This window comes from Camelus dromedarius, chromosome 8 (genome assembly GCF_036321535.1).
Source record: "Camelus dromedarius isolate mCamDro1 chromosome 8, mCamDro1.pat, whole genome shotgun sequence".
Classification (NCBI taxonomy): domain Eukaryota; kingdom Metazoa; phylum Chordata; class Mammalia; order Artiodactyla; family Camelidae; genus Camelus; species Camelus dromedarius.
In genome coordinates this window covers 33896391-33912227 of record NC_087443.1, presented here as the reverse complement: position 1 = coordinate 33912227, position 15837 = coordinate 33896391, and the positions used below count along the sequence as shown (strand labels likewise).

The 15837-nt window shown below is 46.6% G+C and overlaps 1 protein-coding gene across 5 annotated transcripts in view; it reads left to right on the top strand.

The window, feature by feature from the left end:
* Positions 1-15837, top strand: part of FAM241B (family with sequence similarity 241 member B) — a 230744-nt gene that overhangs the window by 188841 nt on the left and 26066 nt on the right. For all 5 annotated transcript variants that reach the window (XR_010381934.1, XR_010381932.1, XR_010381931.1 and 2 more), the window contains one exon: positions 8884-8988. The gene's annotated coding sequence lies outside the window, so the exon portion shown is untranslated. The remainder of the gene's footprint in view (positions 1-8883; positions 8989-15837) is intronic.

Below are 15837 nucleotides of genomic sequence, written 5' to 3'. Positions count from 1 at the left end.
ATTTTTTAAGTTAATCCACTTACTTGAGTGACCTAACCACTAAGCATCCCTCAGAGATGATCTGTAGGAGACCTGCTATACGGGATTTACTGGGGTACCCATTTAGTCATTAAACATTTATTGCACAGACACTATGGGCCAAAGGCTGGAGATTCAAGGCTAAGTAAGTCCCAGTATCTGTCCTGAATGCACTCCACCTGGAGGAGGAGGCAGGCACATAACTATGATTATAAAGCAGAGTGGTAGGTGTGGCAAGAGTGATGTGTAGGAAGATTACGAGCACTGAGAAGGGTAGCTGTACGTGATTTGAGGTTGAGGTGACCAGGGAAGATTCCTAGCGGGAGGAAAAGGGCACCCCCTACTTGGGTGGGATGAACAGATGCTTGCCCAGGGGACGAGGTAGAGCCATCAGGTGGGGCACAGCATGCACAAAGGCTCATGCGGCAAAGAAGCAGGATGACTAGAGAAATCGGGCACAGACTGATGTCGCTGGGATGTCACACGATGATGGGGTGTAGTCAGAGTTGGGGCTGGAAAAGCCAGCAGACGCCAGACCCTGGGAGCCTGGAAGGCTTGGTAAGGGTTTGGACTTCATCATATAAACAAGGCGGGGGGAGGGGGCACTAAAAAGTTCTGCGCAGGGGAATGATACAAATAAATCTGTGTTTCAGAAAAAAAGAAGCCATGTGGAGGATGCATTGGAAGCAGAGGGATCAGCTGGGACAGACTGGGAGAGAGAGGGGGCCTGTCCTCCATAGCAGTGGAAGGAACAGAAAGGAGGGGATGTGTTTGAGAAATGCTTATGGGACCAAATTAGTAGGACATGGTGATTTCTAGATATAAAGAGAAGAGAGAGAAGGACAATTCCAGAGTGACTGCTAGGTTTACAGCTGGGGTGAAAAAGCCAGTGGTGGTACCTTCAACTGAAACTGAGAATTCTGAGGGAAAGCAGTTTGGAAGGGGAAAAAAACAGTTTCCATTTTTGATGTTGAGTTTGAGGAACTTGTAGGTGGGACATCAGTGGAGATGACCAGCAGGCAGGTGGATATTTGAGCTTGTCCCTGTGGAGGAAGATCTGGGCTGGAGACAAAGATGTGAGAGGCATGAGCGTTGGGAACCGCAGACTGGGTGGGAGCATCCATGTGCTCACTGGGATGCTCTAGGCTTCACAGAACAAAACGTACACTTAAAAGTGGCTAAAACAAATAAGGGCATTTATTTATTTCTCTTACTAAGTTTGGAGGTAGGTCCTGGGCTTCTTCTCAATATGTCATCAAGGACCCAGATCTTTATACATTTTAGCTCTGCCCCTTCCATTCATTCAAAACTGTATATCCCACTGTAGTGTGAAGACAGATGAGGTACTTGAAGGAGTTGGAACCCCAGGGAGAGGGTAGAGGACAATTGCTTAATAGATGTGATGCCTGCCTTCGACTGTGTTTGGCAAGGGACAAGAAAGGGGTAAGCCCAGAAAAGAACTGGCTTGTTGACAAGCAGGAATGAGAGGGAATTAAATGTCCACTAATCAGTACTTGTAGGGTTGGAAGGGAAAAACTGCTTCTTAACCCTAAGTAGTAAAAGGTAAAATTGAAAACTGCTTTTGGGAAGAAAGGCTGGTGAAAACTTACCCTGTGTGGACTTCTGCTTTGGGCTATGATGGAGTAACAGATACTGGACTGGCCCCCACCTACCATAAACAAATAGGAAAGTGGATAAATTATATGAAACATCTGTTTTCAGATGTGAGATAATCAGCAGAACAAGACTGTGTTCCCCGAGGGAGGGAAAACAAATAAGATGAATTCTGTGATCAACCTGACTTTCTGCGTAGAGGCGTTTACCAGACCATGGCCCTGGGAATGGGGACCCAAGCAGAGCACAAAAGTCTTGCTGTTTGAAGGAGACGGAGATCAGCATTCAGAGAACTGATGCAGCTAGAATTTGCAGAGCAGAATACTGGAGAGAAAGGAGTGATGCAGAGAAAGAGATTCAGAAAATCGTACAGGAGTCCTTTTGAGTCTTTGGCTAAATACTAAACTGTGCATGTGTATGATGGGGCTCCATGAGGTTGGGCAAAGGACAAATACTGGAGAGAGAATAATCATTGGGGAGTTGTAAACTGAACGACTCTTGAGCTCAAACAGAGTTGGGAGATGTTCAAGTTCAGGCCCACCAAGGTGGAGAGACCTCACTGAGGGACCAGACTATTTAGTGGAAACTTCAGAAAGGCCCCACCTTAGAAGTACAGCTAAACTAGTCAGCTGTACTAGTTTAGGGTGAAGGCTTTTAGAGACCTATCCTAACAAAGCATAAAGACAAGCCTTGAAAGCATCAAACTGATCTCTGAGTAATTTGCCGGAACAAAACTTAACACTCTAAAGAATGATGATAAAAATTCAGCACTCCATAAGGTAATATTCAGAATATCTGTCTTCTAGTCAAAAATCACTGGATATGAGAAGCAAAGAAATGACATTCATAACCAAGAGAAAAAAGTCAATCAATCGAAACCAATTCAGACATGGCAGATGTGATGGAATTAGCAGACAAGAATTTTAAACAGCTATTATAACTAGATTCAGGTATTTAAAGGAAAACAATAGAATGAGAAAAGAAATGGAACATTTCTTTTAAAGCACCAAATGGGACTTTAGAACTGAAAAATGCAGTGTGAAGGTTACTTTTATGTGTCAATTTGATTGGTCCATGAGATGCCCACATGTCTGGTTAAACATTATTTCTGGGCATGTCTATGAGGGTGTCTCCAGAAGTATTTGACTTGGTGAAATGAGTAAAGCAGATCACCCTCCCCATGGTGGGTGGGCATCATCCAACCTACTGAAGGACCAAACAGAAAGACAAAAGAAGTTTGAATTCTCTCCACCTGACTGCTGAGCTAAGACATCAGTCTCCTCCTGCCCTCGGACTGGGAACTTACCTACTAGTGCTCTGGTTCTCAGGCCACTGGTTTTCCCCAGCTTGCAGATGGCAGATCACGGGACTTCTCAGCTTCCATAATTCTATGAGCCAGTTCTTTACAATAAATCTTATCATAGATAGTTAGATGGATAGATAGATAGATATATAATAGACAGATAGAGAAATAGAGACAAATTCTATTGGTTCTGTTTCTCTAAAGAATCCTGATTAATATATAGTATATGAAATAAAAATTTTAGTGGATAGGCTAAACACATTAGACATGACAGAAAAAAAAGATCAGTGAACTTGAAGACAGAATAAACTGAAGCACAAAGAGAGAAAAAAAAAACATTAACAAGATTGAGTGACCTGTTGGACAACTGGTCTTACATACTTGTAATTAGAGCCCCAGAAGAAGACTACAGAGGATGTGGGTATTTGGGGAAAAAAATGACCAAACACTTTCCAAATTTGATGAAAAATATAAACACATAGATCGAAGACATTCCATGAATTTCAATCAGGATAAACACAAAGAAAATCACACCAAGGCATATCATAATCAAACTGCTGAAAATCATTGTGAAGCAAAACGAAACAGAACCCCTTAAATTCAGGCCCAGTAAAATCTTAGCCTGTGGTAAGGATCAAATCGATGGTATAGCTATCATAGCCATTGTTGAAAACTCTGAATGAACTAAGAGGTCAATCTTTTCAACTGGGCAGACTGACTCAGGGAAAAGAAACTTGGAGTGCTCTTCCATCTAAACCGGAGAGACCCAACTTACCTGTAATTAACTACCCCAAAATTTAATGTCTTGACAGAAGTGGGGGCCACTGGGGACAGGAGAGGAAAGAAATTCAGCAAATTTAAAATGTATATCTAAAATAAAAACTATGAATGTGGGTATTGGTATATGGAGTTGTTTGGAATAAAATGGATAAGAAGATTGCTATGTCTTTGAGTTGTACTGCCAAAAACATCACAGTCCTGGACTTAAAAGCCTCGTGACTGTTCAAGTTTTCATTCTTGGGCTTGCAGAACTCTACAGCCAGGCTGGGAAAACTGTGCATCCCCCAAGGAGGGCACATTCTTCAGTGCTCATTGCAGATGTGGCCAAGGAGGATAATGGGGTAGAGGATGGAATGTACTTCTCAGAAGAGCAGATGTTATTGCCCCAAGCATCACGCTTCACACAATGATATTTAAAAGTTGGAAGACAAAAGGAGAGCCTTTCATTAATCTCCCTCTTTTCTTTAATCATAGAGAGAAACCTTTCACAGAACACGCATAGGCCAGGGTTGGGTCTAGTGCCCACATTCTAGTTGCTGCACGGGAGGCTAGTAAAGCAGGTGTCTGATGTTTTCAGCCTCAGTTATGGGAGGTGGATTCTGCAGCAGGAGAGAATAGAGGATGACTGTTGGATAGACAATTCATAGCATTTGCCCCAGGAGTGCCAGGAGTGAGAAATGAGGTCAAAATATTGGGATCCTGGGGACAACCAACATTCCTGGAGCCCCATATTTGGGGTCAAGGAAAGAGAGTCTTAGTATTTTCTGAGCAACAAGTTGCCCCAAAACTTAGTAGCTTGAAACAACAAACATTTATTTTCTCACAATTTCCAAGGGGTTGTGAACAGCTTATCTGAGTGGTTCTGGCTTAGGGTCTCTCAAGAGGTTGCAATCAAGCCATTGGCTGAGGCTGTGTTATCTAAAGCCTTGATTTGGGCTGGAGGATCCACTTCCAAGAAGGCTTACTCATGGGGCTATTGGTTGAAGTCCTCAATTCCTTGCTGGCTATCAGCTGAGTTCCTTACCCAATGGACCCCTCCTCGGACAGCCTGAGAGTCCTCAATATATGGCAGCTGACTTCTCCCAAAGTAAGTTATCCAAGAAGGAGAATGAGAGGAAGACCAACATGGAAGCCACACCGTCTTTGATAACTCTAATCTCGGAAGTTACATACTGTCACCTTGGCTATATTCTGTTGGCCACACTGTCCAACCCTGGTTTAGTGTGGGAAGTAATTATGCACTGTAAACTCCAGGAGATGGGAATCTTTGGGGGCTATCTTGGAGACTGGCCACCACAGAGCCATTGAAGGAGACAGATAAGAAGACAGCAAGAGAGATGAGATGGTATCCCAGAGACCAAGGGAGAGCATTCCAGAAGTGTTTAATAGTTTTCAATACAATACTGAAAGCCAGTAGCTAAGGGTTGAGAAATGTCCATTGGATTTGGCAGTCAGGGTCAGTAAGAACGTTAAGAGCAATTAAGAGCTCAGTTGACCAGTTTACCATGGACTAAGGTTTCAGTGGGTGGGGAACAGCTGGACAACAGTAGGTGTGGACTACTTTTTCAAAAGAGTTGAATGAGAAAGAGAGAAGGGAGATTTGGACAGAAGCTAGAGAAGGACATGGAGGATTTAGTTTTTTTGGATATGGAGGCCTGCATAGATTTTTAGGCAGAGGAGAAGCAGTCAGATGACTGGGAGAGGTGACGATCCAGGAGGGGAAGGATGACGGATGGTATAGCTTCTCGGAGGAGGCAGGAGAAGTGGAGGTCAGAGACACAGGTGGGATGCTTGGCTTTGAACAGAGAGACACTTCATCCTCTGAGGCTGCAGTGAGGGAGGCAGGATGAGCCTGACTAGTGCAAGACCTGAGGAAGCCTGGGAATTGAGAACTCATACCTGATGGCCTCAATTTTCTTGGAAAGAGTAGGAGGCAAGGTCGCAGTAAACAGAGAATGAACAATGATGTCAATTACCATGGTGATTGCTTACAGATGAAGAAAGGCTTGGAAACAGTCTGTTCTTATAGGCAGGGCAAGCCCTTCCCTTGTAATCCAATTTCACTTTCTATCTCTCAGCAAACTCATTTTTCATAGTTGGTGATGCCTTCGGACAGCACCTGTCTGAGTTACCACCAGGTATGGATTAGTGGGATTGAAACGTATGTGAGTGGGAGATACCAGAACTCAGTGGGTATGAAAAATCATGGCATCTCAGTGGGGCAGGAACCTCCAAGGTGTCATTGAATGTTCCATCCTACAGTCTATCTTACCACCAATGGTTTGTCCATCCCCTGCTTCATCATCCCACTCACAGGAAACTCTAGGGAGAGTCTTCCCATTTTCAGACCAAACTTTAGGTCCTTTCCTTCAGCAGGGCCAAAGTCTGACTCTCTGTGTACCTTAGGTCCTACAGGAAGTCCCAGATCAAGTCCTTCTCCCACCTGACAGCCTTCAGAGATGTTTCTCCCCTAGAATAAATCTTCCCTGTTTCTTCACCTGCCTCATAGGGCAAGGTTTTCTGACCTCTCCTTACAGCTGCCTTCTCCTCCAGATTTCCTTCAAGAAAAAAAAAAATTGGTACTCAAGATTCAGCTGTGACCTTGCCCTATGACTTGCTTCTGAGTGCCCAAAGTGCTTAGAAGAGTGCCAGGCAATTCACAGCTACCCAGTGCTTGTGGGTAATTGATGGAAACTTCAGTTCTTCCTCTCTTAGGATGGTTCAGTCAGATCGGTGGTCTCACAGATTTTTTCACCATCATCAAGCATGAGCGAATCCTGCATTTTGGCCTGTAGAAAGAGGTTCCAGATTCTCATTTTGGATCTGTGACTATTGGCATTATCTTTACAGGTCACTTAAACCTCTCTGAATTTCAGGGGTGCCTTGATTCGCGTTTTGAAATGTTCACTCACAGTGTGTTTCTCTGGTATTTCCCCCTTCTATACTTTACTCCTTGCCTCTCGCCCCCACCCACATGCAGTCGTGTGTTATTGTCTCAGGGGAGGGCTGCAGCCTCAGGAGGCAGAGGAAGGAGTTTTCTGGTTTTGAGTTGAAAACACTTGGGCCATAAGGCAGCAGAAAGGGCTCACACCAGCAAAATTCAGAAGACTTGAGTGAGAGCAATGATTCCACCTCTCAGATTTGCAGAAACTTCTGACATACTAAGATGTCCCCAAAGGACAGGAATGACCCAAGAGTGGCACAGGACTAGATGAGACAGAGACCGGCAAGGGTCTCGCGAGGGGACAAAGGCCATCTCCACAGCACTTTGCAGGGACTGATGAGCAAGGACATCACAAACGACGCTGAAGACCAGAGGCCTGGACACCATTTAAGCTTCCAGGAAACTGAAAAGAAGAGGACTCCAAATTGGCTGAGATTACACTGCTACTGCTGTGGCAGAAGAAGGCCTTGAAATAGAAATGGAGTAGCATAGAATGGGGACTGTTCTGTCTCTGTCACACCTGGAACAAAGGGCTGGAATTCATACTTACTGCCTAATGTCCTTCCCATCGCTCCACCCTCCGCCCCCCCACACCCCTTAGCAAAGGAGCAAGTCATCCACTGTAAGAGGTTCCAGTGTTTTTCTCTCTCCTAAATGAAGCACAGAGAGGGTGAATGGTATTCCAAACTCCAGAGCAGAGCTACCAAGCTTCCAGTAACTATTCGGTGTCTATGCTTCCAGACAGCGCTCCTATATCTGCTCTACCCCTCTTACCTACGTCTCTCCTTTAAAAAATGGAAAAGAAAAAAAAAACCCCTTTGTTTTATTTATTTACTTTTTAATGAAGGTACCAGGGATTGAACCCAGGACCTCATGTATGCTAAGCATGCACTCTACCACTGAGCCATACCCTCCCCTCCACCTCTCTCCTTCCTGGGCCATATCTTTGTTTAGTCCATCTTCCCATCCCTCACCAGCCTCACCTCTTTTAGAAACCAACTCTTTCCTCTGTTCTTCTCAAATCCTTTGTGCTCAAAAATCAAACCCTTACAATGTGGAAATGGTAACAGCCAACAGCCAATGATCTAATGTGGCCAATTAGTGACAGATAAAGTTTGTAGCTACAATATGGGCCAGTGGGTTCTCAGGCAGTAGGCTGGTTTAGAAACTACCATGATGCCGCCAGACACATAATTCTTGGCTTTGCTTTGAGCTTGTCAGATTGGCTCAAAGAAAGGAGAGTCCTGGCCAAAAAAGCAAGAACTTAATTAACAGTGAAGGCTGTAATGTGAGCACGAAGGCCCAGTTCCTACAGTTAACCCCTTGAATGTGGTGTTTTTATAACCCCTATTGAGCTTTAGATGAGGAGACACAGCCTAAGGAAGATGGCGAGAAAGATGAACACGTGGCTTGGTGTCATTCTGAGTCTCTGCTCCACTCTTCCTTTGGCCCAGAAAGCCTCCTGGCTCCCTCCGGAGCCAAGTTCCCAACCCTTGAAGGGTAAGCGCCAAGGTGGGCCCAGTGAGTCCTGCCATGCCTGCCTCCCCCTACACCCCTCCTCCCCCACATTCTCAAAGCACAGAGCTCCAACTCCAGCTCTCATTTGCCCTTATCTCTTTCAGCCTATATAATATCTTGCCTTTTCACATCCTATCTCCCCCAGCTCTGAGTTCTTTGAGGAGCAAGGGTTGCATCTAATTCCCATCTGTGCTTACTTAGGGCCCAACTGAACCTAGGCCTGGCAGGAGAAGGTACTGGGTGACATCTACTGAGCTGGACGTCAATCCAAGCTACCCAGTGGGACGGCTGACACATGGTCCTATGAGTTATGGGTCTGCGAGAAGAACGTCTCAATTGGGTTAAACTTAGCTGCCTGGGACGGGAGTTGGGGTGCAGAGCAAATAGTATGTGGAATGAAAAATACATAGCTGAGCTCTTAAGATTATTTAGCCATTTGAGGAAGCGCCCGAGTGGGAATGTGCAGCAAAGCTGTGCCCGTTCTCCTGGGAAATATTCCCAGCAGCCAGGCTTCATTCCCTCGGGGAGTGACCCGCAGGCCCCCTGGTAAGTGCACTTCTAAGGGCAGACCTTGCCAGCCTTTCTCTTCTCGCCCTGGAGCACCTTTTCCTCCAATATTCCACAATAATGATCACAGTAATGATGGCCTGACACTCTGACTTTGACCCACTATAGACAAATGTTTTTTTTTTTTCCTTTTTAACAGGCTCCATGTTTGGACACCCTCAAGCAGAAGCATTTGGCAGGGAAATGGTTTCCTCATTGAAAGCCCAGGTTCTGCCCAAGACGAATCAGGTGCTTTTAGCCCAAGGTGAGTGGGGATGGGGGTAAGTCAAACACTTGCTCTACCACTTAGGACACTTGAGGTACCAGTGACAGAAAATCCAACTCATTAGGCTTGAACCAAAAAAAGAATTATTGGAACATATTCCTGAAAAACCCGAGATAGCTCTGCCTTCCGCTGCTGCATGTTCCCAGTTACAGATTGTCACTAGGAAGCAGTCTTGGTCCATTTCTCAGTCTGATTCTTCTCTGGTTGTCTTCATAATAAGGTTCCAACTTGTGGTAAGATGGCCACGAGCAGCTCCAGGTTACATTCTCCCAGATTCAAACTCAGCAGAAAAGAGGAGCTTTTTGTCCCCAGTTGTGGGAAACAACTCCTGGGCCTGGCTGTCACTGGCCCAAATTGGGTTGTGTGTCTATCCCTGAACCAATCACTGAAGCCAAGAGAGTAGAATTGCACTGATTGGCTAACCTTTGGTAACATGGTCCCACTGGGTCAACCTAGGTTGCCTGGTCCTATTCAAATCACATGGACAGAGAGTGGGAAGGACAAATTGTCCCTCAAGGAAATCTGGGGTGCTGCTTCCATGTGGAGGGTGAAGAGATCATAAGGTGTAATAAAAACTTGTACCACCGCACAGCTAAAAAGAGAACCGCTTTACCAGCAGCCCATAATCCATGCTACCTGGAGGGGACGGTTGGAGTCCCAGGAACATCCACACCTCTACATCAGTTGTGAGGAATCACAAAACGTTTTGTGCTAATTGAAATATTTGAAAGTGTTTTTCACTGATAAAGAGGTTGTGGGACCCACAGCACATGAACCATGTGGACATTTGTTGGTTGCCTCCCAGGACCCAGGTTGCTCCTCCCAGTAGCCCTGTTTTCTCTTTGGGGATGGAGTGAGGGAAGGTGGGCCCTACCCTCACTCCACACCAGGGGTGAGGCCAGTGGGCACATTCCCTCCTCCCACCCACCGGGATTGGTCCGGGGTGAGCATCTGACCTGAGCCAGTCCAGTTAGAATGAATCCAGGGCTTTTGCTGGTAATGCTAGGATAAGATGCTCTTTCTCTTTGAAAGGATATGAGTGAGAAAGCCTGTAGCACTGGGAGCTGTGGGCAGTCATCTTGGGACCACGAGGGAAGTGAGGTGTCATGCAGAAGAAGCATGGGTGGGAGAGGGAGGGAGAGAGAGAGGAAAGGAAAGGAAAAGAAAGAGAGATAAGGGAAGGAAGGGAAAAAGAAGCTGAGTCCTTAGTGATACTGAAATTCTGTACCAAACATCACCTGAAGCCAAACCTGCCTATGGATTTTTCACTTATGTAAGTCAGTATCTTCACTTTATTGTTCCAGCCACTTTAAATCAGACTTTCTATTATTTGCAACCCAGAACATTCTAAACATTTTTGAGCTGCTTCCAAGTGTGGGCAGCCTGTAGAAGTAGCTGTATATAGGCATGTCTACCCCAAACGTCACTACAGATAAAAGGAGGAGGGTGGCTCCCCTCAGTGCCTCTCAGGAGCAGCAGGTGTGAGACAGGCAGCCTTTCCTTTAGAGATCCAGTGCTCCTGGGTATCTGGGTGATGCTTCACATGCAGAGCTCTTCTAAGGTTCTGTGTCCTAGAAAGAAGGCTGGAATTTCTCAGCTGGGCAGCTGTGTGCCTGCACCTCCAGGCACCCTGTGGATGGAGATCTGAATTCCGAGAAGGGCAGAGAGGAAGGGAAGAACTTAGATGCAACCACTGAAATGCCTGATTATTAAATTTCTCTGTCTTGGTGGCCAAGCAGGTGATGACAAAGGCTCAAATGTGTGCTGAGTTGACAGTTCAGAGAGGGACTGGGGTCTTTTCATCAGGAATCTGTCCCCTACAGGGTCAGGTTTTAACCTTGGTGTAGTGCATGCTGGGGCGCACCACCCAGTTGTCCTCCAGGACAAGGGCACTGGTTCCCCAGCCATCGGGCTGTTGCTGCTGATGGCTCACATTTGGCTAAAGGGAACAGCCTCACCCAAGATCATGCTCCCTCCCTAGGGGTTGCTTGTATCCCATGACTGGAGGGAGAGTAGAGATACAGAGACCAGTACCCCCTCAATTTAGGGCAACTTTGCAGATCCTCCCAGCTCCCAGTTCTGCATGGGGTTGACAGAGACCTCTTCCTACTGCAGTGCAGTTAAACTTCTGCCTCTGCCCTGTCCCACTGCCCTCACTTCCTGGCATACCCCCACACGCAAATCTCTTTCTCAAAGTCTGTCTCCTTGGGATCCTACCCAACAGATGACACTTGGTGAGGTAGGTGGTTGTCTACGTTAGAGGCCTGACCCCAATTACTACTTTTCCTGGGTGTCTGGTAATAGTGCTGGAAAGGAAATGGAGTTGGAAAGCACAGACAACTGGTTTGGGTTTTACTTAAACACAGAAAATTTTTCTTGTTGGAGAAGCAATATATATTCATTGTAGGAAAATTTAGGGTAGTCAAATTAATTAATTGATACCTGTAAATCCTTCCATGAGAAGCAATGATGGTTTCTTGTGACTTGAGTTTGAAAATGTGTTTTGAGTCCTTTCTACGTACTAGGCAGTTCACGACCCCAACAGCCCCATGCGGTAGGCCTCAGGACTCCTTTCTGCAGAGCAGACAGGGGAGACTCAGAGCTGTGTAGCGACTAGGGTTATCCAAAGGGCAAAAGAGCCAGCAGATTAAGCCTGTGACTTCTGACTCCGGATTCATAACTTTCCTTACTGCATCCCAGACTAATGAATTGATGTCAGAGTTTCTGGAGCGTGTGCTTTGATGGGGCAGAGTGGCTGGTATGGAAGAAAGTTCCTAGGCCAGGAATCCAAAGCCTTCGTTCTAGTCCTGGCTCTGCCATTTACTTCCTGGGTAACCTTGAACAAGTGTTTTTACCTGGCGAGTCCTCGGTGTTTGTTACCAGCCGGCGCACTCTAGATAATGGGCTGGCGGGTGCAGTGATGCTGGCTGACTGCAGGGGGCACCACGGAGAAAGAAAAAAACCAACAGGAGGGAGAGGGACCTCCCCTCCCAAAGACCACATTCCTGCTGTTGGCCTCCCAGGGGCACTAAGGGGGTGCTCCCCAGGCCTTGGGAGCCTCCAATAAAACCAGAACCACGGCAGGGTGGAGCCTGGAGCTGGAACCTCCTGCGTCTGTGTAAAAATCTTCATTTATCTTTCTCAGTTCTCTTTGGCCAAGGGAGACGACAGGAGAATGTTTTACTTTCTTCCCTTTTTTTTAAGGAAAATTTTCCATAGTAGAAATGGCATGTGTTTATTTATAGAAATCCAGCCACAGGGATCTATAACTTCTGAGGGAGGGAGGCGGCTCTGGGGCCAGTGCTGGCCCTCCTATATTAGAGGCGGGTCTGGGTTTCTTTAGCCAGTGGGTTCCTCCCTCCTAGGCCTCTCTCCTTTTAGCGGAGCAGGAGTTTTGCTCATGGAGAGAAGAATTCCAAACAAAGGAGTGAAATCCGGGGTTTATGATAACGTTGTAACAAGTATGGGCGACATTCACTGAGCACTTACTGTGTGCCCAACACTGGGCTGGGCACTTTACAAAGTAACGCTCCCCATAACCCTGGGAAGTGGGAATTATTGTCTACACTTTACAAGGGAGAAAACTGAGTCTCAGAGGAGTAATTACAAGCCCAAAGTGGTGAAGTAAGAGTCACACACAGGTTTGTGTGACCCCAACACTACACGGACAGTCTTTTGCTGGAATCAGAAACAGAGCTGTGTGCTCACAACTGCAGGCAAGAGCCCTTTTTAGGGGAAAAGGAACTGAACCCTAAGAAAGAGGTAGGCATGTCCCAATAACCCTGATCTCCTCCATCAGGGCTCCCCCCACATTGGGGGTGGCAGCACCAGGCAGCTCCCTAAAGCAAGTGGCTTCTTCCATGGGACTCACAGAAGTTCACTTCCTCCTCCACTGGCCCCAGGCCCTCCTTCTGAAAAATGCTTTCTTGGGTAGAAGGGGGTGAAAGAGAGGCATCTGGGGAAGGGACGGGGTCAGAAGCACTGCTTGGGGTGGAGGTTCCACCCTGAGCACATTTCCCAGTGGGGCACAATGAATTAGAGGGTGAGACCTGGCTTCCCACCCTGCCTTGCTCATGGTGCGACTTTGGGTGAGGTCACATAACCTCTTGTACCTGAGTTTCCTCCTTTGTTAAATGGAGAATAGAAATACCTATGGTTGTGATGATTTCATCATGTGAGATGATGTATATAAAGCACTTAGAACAGTCCCTGGCACATAGTCAATGCTTAACAAAAATTAGCTGCTATTATGCTCCAGAAATAACTCATTTTCACCACATAGATCATGATGGATAATCACAGATATAAACAAGGCATAAATGGTCAGATACGAGATGCTGTGCTTTTTTATGTTTTCTGTCCCACCTCAAATTCATCTTGTCTGAAACCCTGGAGGCACCTGGAATTCTCAAGATGACCTGTTGAGGTTGGGAGCCCTGGGTCCTTCTGTTCCAGAAGGTTCTAGTACATTTCTGAAGTTCTATGAGGTACCATCTGGGACCCTCCTCTCCAGGGTCAGCTAGGTTTTATTTAGTTAAGAAAAAGGACAGCATCTGACATTCTGAAATAATCTTTTTTTCCCTCCCACTCTTTTTTATAATCCTTTGTTGAGTCTTTTGGGCCTGTGTTTCTAAGATATACACCCAGATTCAGTTGGCAAAGCCTTAGCATCTTCACCATCATCATCACAACTGATCCACAAGATTACTTCCATCATCACCAATATCATTCCCATCAATGTCACCATTTAACCTGAACTGTCATCACCACCACCTCCATTTTTGGCAGCACGATTGCATCACCATAACCATCTCCATCACCAATGTTGTCTTTGCCACTTTTATTTTCATTTCGTCATCATTAGGCTCCCTCTCACATGATCATCTTTACACTTCTATGGTCACCTTCTGCTCAGGGCCAATCAGAACCCTTTGGTAGCAAGTGACAGAAACCCAAGTTGACTAACTTAACCGGATAGGGCAAGACCTTCCTAGGAATGACTATTCCCCAGGGACTCAAACACTAAAAGGATGCTCCATCTCTTGTCTCTGCTTCTCTCTGCTGTTCACTTAATTTTCTTCTACAGACAGACCTCTGTACATGTGAGCCAGGGATTTACATCCTGGCTGCACAGTGACCCAAAAGCAAAAGAGTTTTCATCTCTGAGGCTCAGATTATAAAATCCCAGGGAAGTTCCCTGATTGGTTCAGCTTGGTTTTACCTTTTGGGTCAATCAAATGGGTAGAAATGTGTGTTTAGCCCAGATTATCATGTGCCAAGAATAGACATGGCAACTGGGAGAAACTTGGTGAGCAGGTCGATAACCTATATTGTGTCTGCATTCACCTTCCCATTGACCACCAGCTCCACCACCACCATCAGTACCGTCACCTTCACCAGCACTACCATCTCTACTACAACCACCACAACCTCCACCACCATCACCACCATTACTCCCACCACCACTACCACTACTATTGCTACCATCATCACTCTTCTCTTGGGAATTATAATGTGCCAAGCCCTGAACCTCACATTTGGAACCTCAACAAATTTGAATCTGATGACACCTCCAGCCCTTCAGGAATTTTCCATTTCTGGAAAACAAGAAAGTTGACATGTTCAAAGAGATGGACTCCTAATCCTTGGCCATGGGATGGAGGAAAGAGGGAAGCTGTAGGGACAGAGTCCAGCACTTCTGCAGCACTAGCCCTAATCCATGGGCAGGCCCAGCAAAACAGCAGCCTGTATCTCCCCCAAAGAGGGGGGCATTTCTTCAAATGCGCAAAGCTCCTGCACCAGCCTGCGGCCTGCAGCCTGCAGGGGCCCTCAGCACATCTGCCCCCCTCCCCTGGGGGGATGGGGCTTGCTTTTGGATCTGTGCCTCCTGCTCCTACTCCATCTCCAAGCAAACATCTGTTTCCAGATGTTGTCCCAGAGCTGTATAAAGCCAAAGGAAGACTCAAGTTAATATATCTACAGCAGACCCAACTGTCAGCGGTGAGCTAATGTCAGGAGCTGATCGCTCAAGGAAAGCAAGAGCCCTCATTTCCTGATGGGGGGTGGGGCGCATAGGAAAGACAAACAGGGCATCCCCCCACCCCAACTTTAGAAATGACCTTAGCAAAGCAACAGGAGGAAAAGGAGAAAGAAAGAGAAGGCCTTTTTAATGAGGTTTACAGGAATAAATGTTCCAAGCAGTTCTGCTTTCACAGCTACTGCTGGTGAAGGAACAAGAGGGAGCAAAGCTCTGTGGGAAGGGCACAGCCTCCTCTGGATTTACTGGCCATTGGCTGCAGTCCAGACACTGGGCCAGGCTTGAACCTGGGGACTGAGCTGTGCCTGGTAGGGAAGCAATCTGGCCCAGATCTGGCTCTGCCACTAGTATGCTGTATGACCTTGAACCACACTCTGACCTCTCTGTGCTCAGTTTCTGCAGATGTCATATACCAGTGGAGCCTTGGGGGATTTTTGGAGGCTCTTCTGGGCAAGGGGTAGGGACACTCCCCACTTCAAACCAGGAGAACTGCTCCTAAGATGAGACTCAGACCAAGCTCCATGGTCAACACAAAGAGTTCCACAGCAGTGGGGGTGGGCAGAGAGCTGGGGACAGGAGCGCACACAGAGACACAACAGCATAACTTGCAGTTCCCAGATGCTGGTAAACAGGGATCTGCTCCAGTAAACTAACTGTGCTCTTCATTACCCGTCTGTCATCAACCAAAAACATCTGTCTCTTAACCCACAGTGGCCTGCCTTTCTGACAGCTCTTCCCCACTGTCAGGGAGAGTGCAAGTCCTGGGCTTCTTCTCTGAGCACATGCTTGGG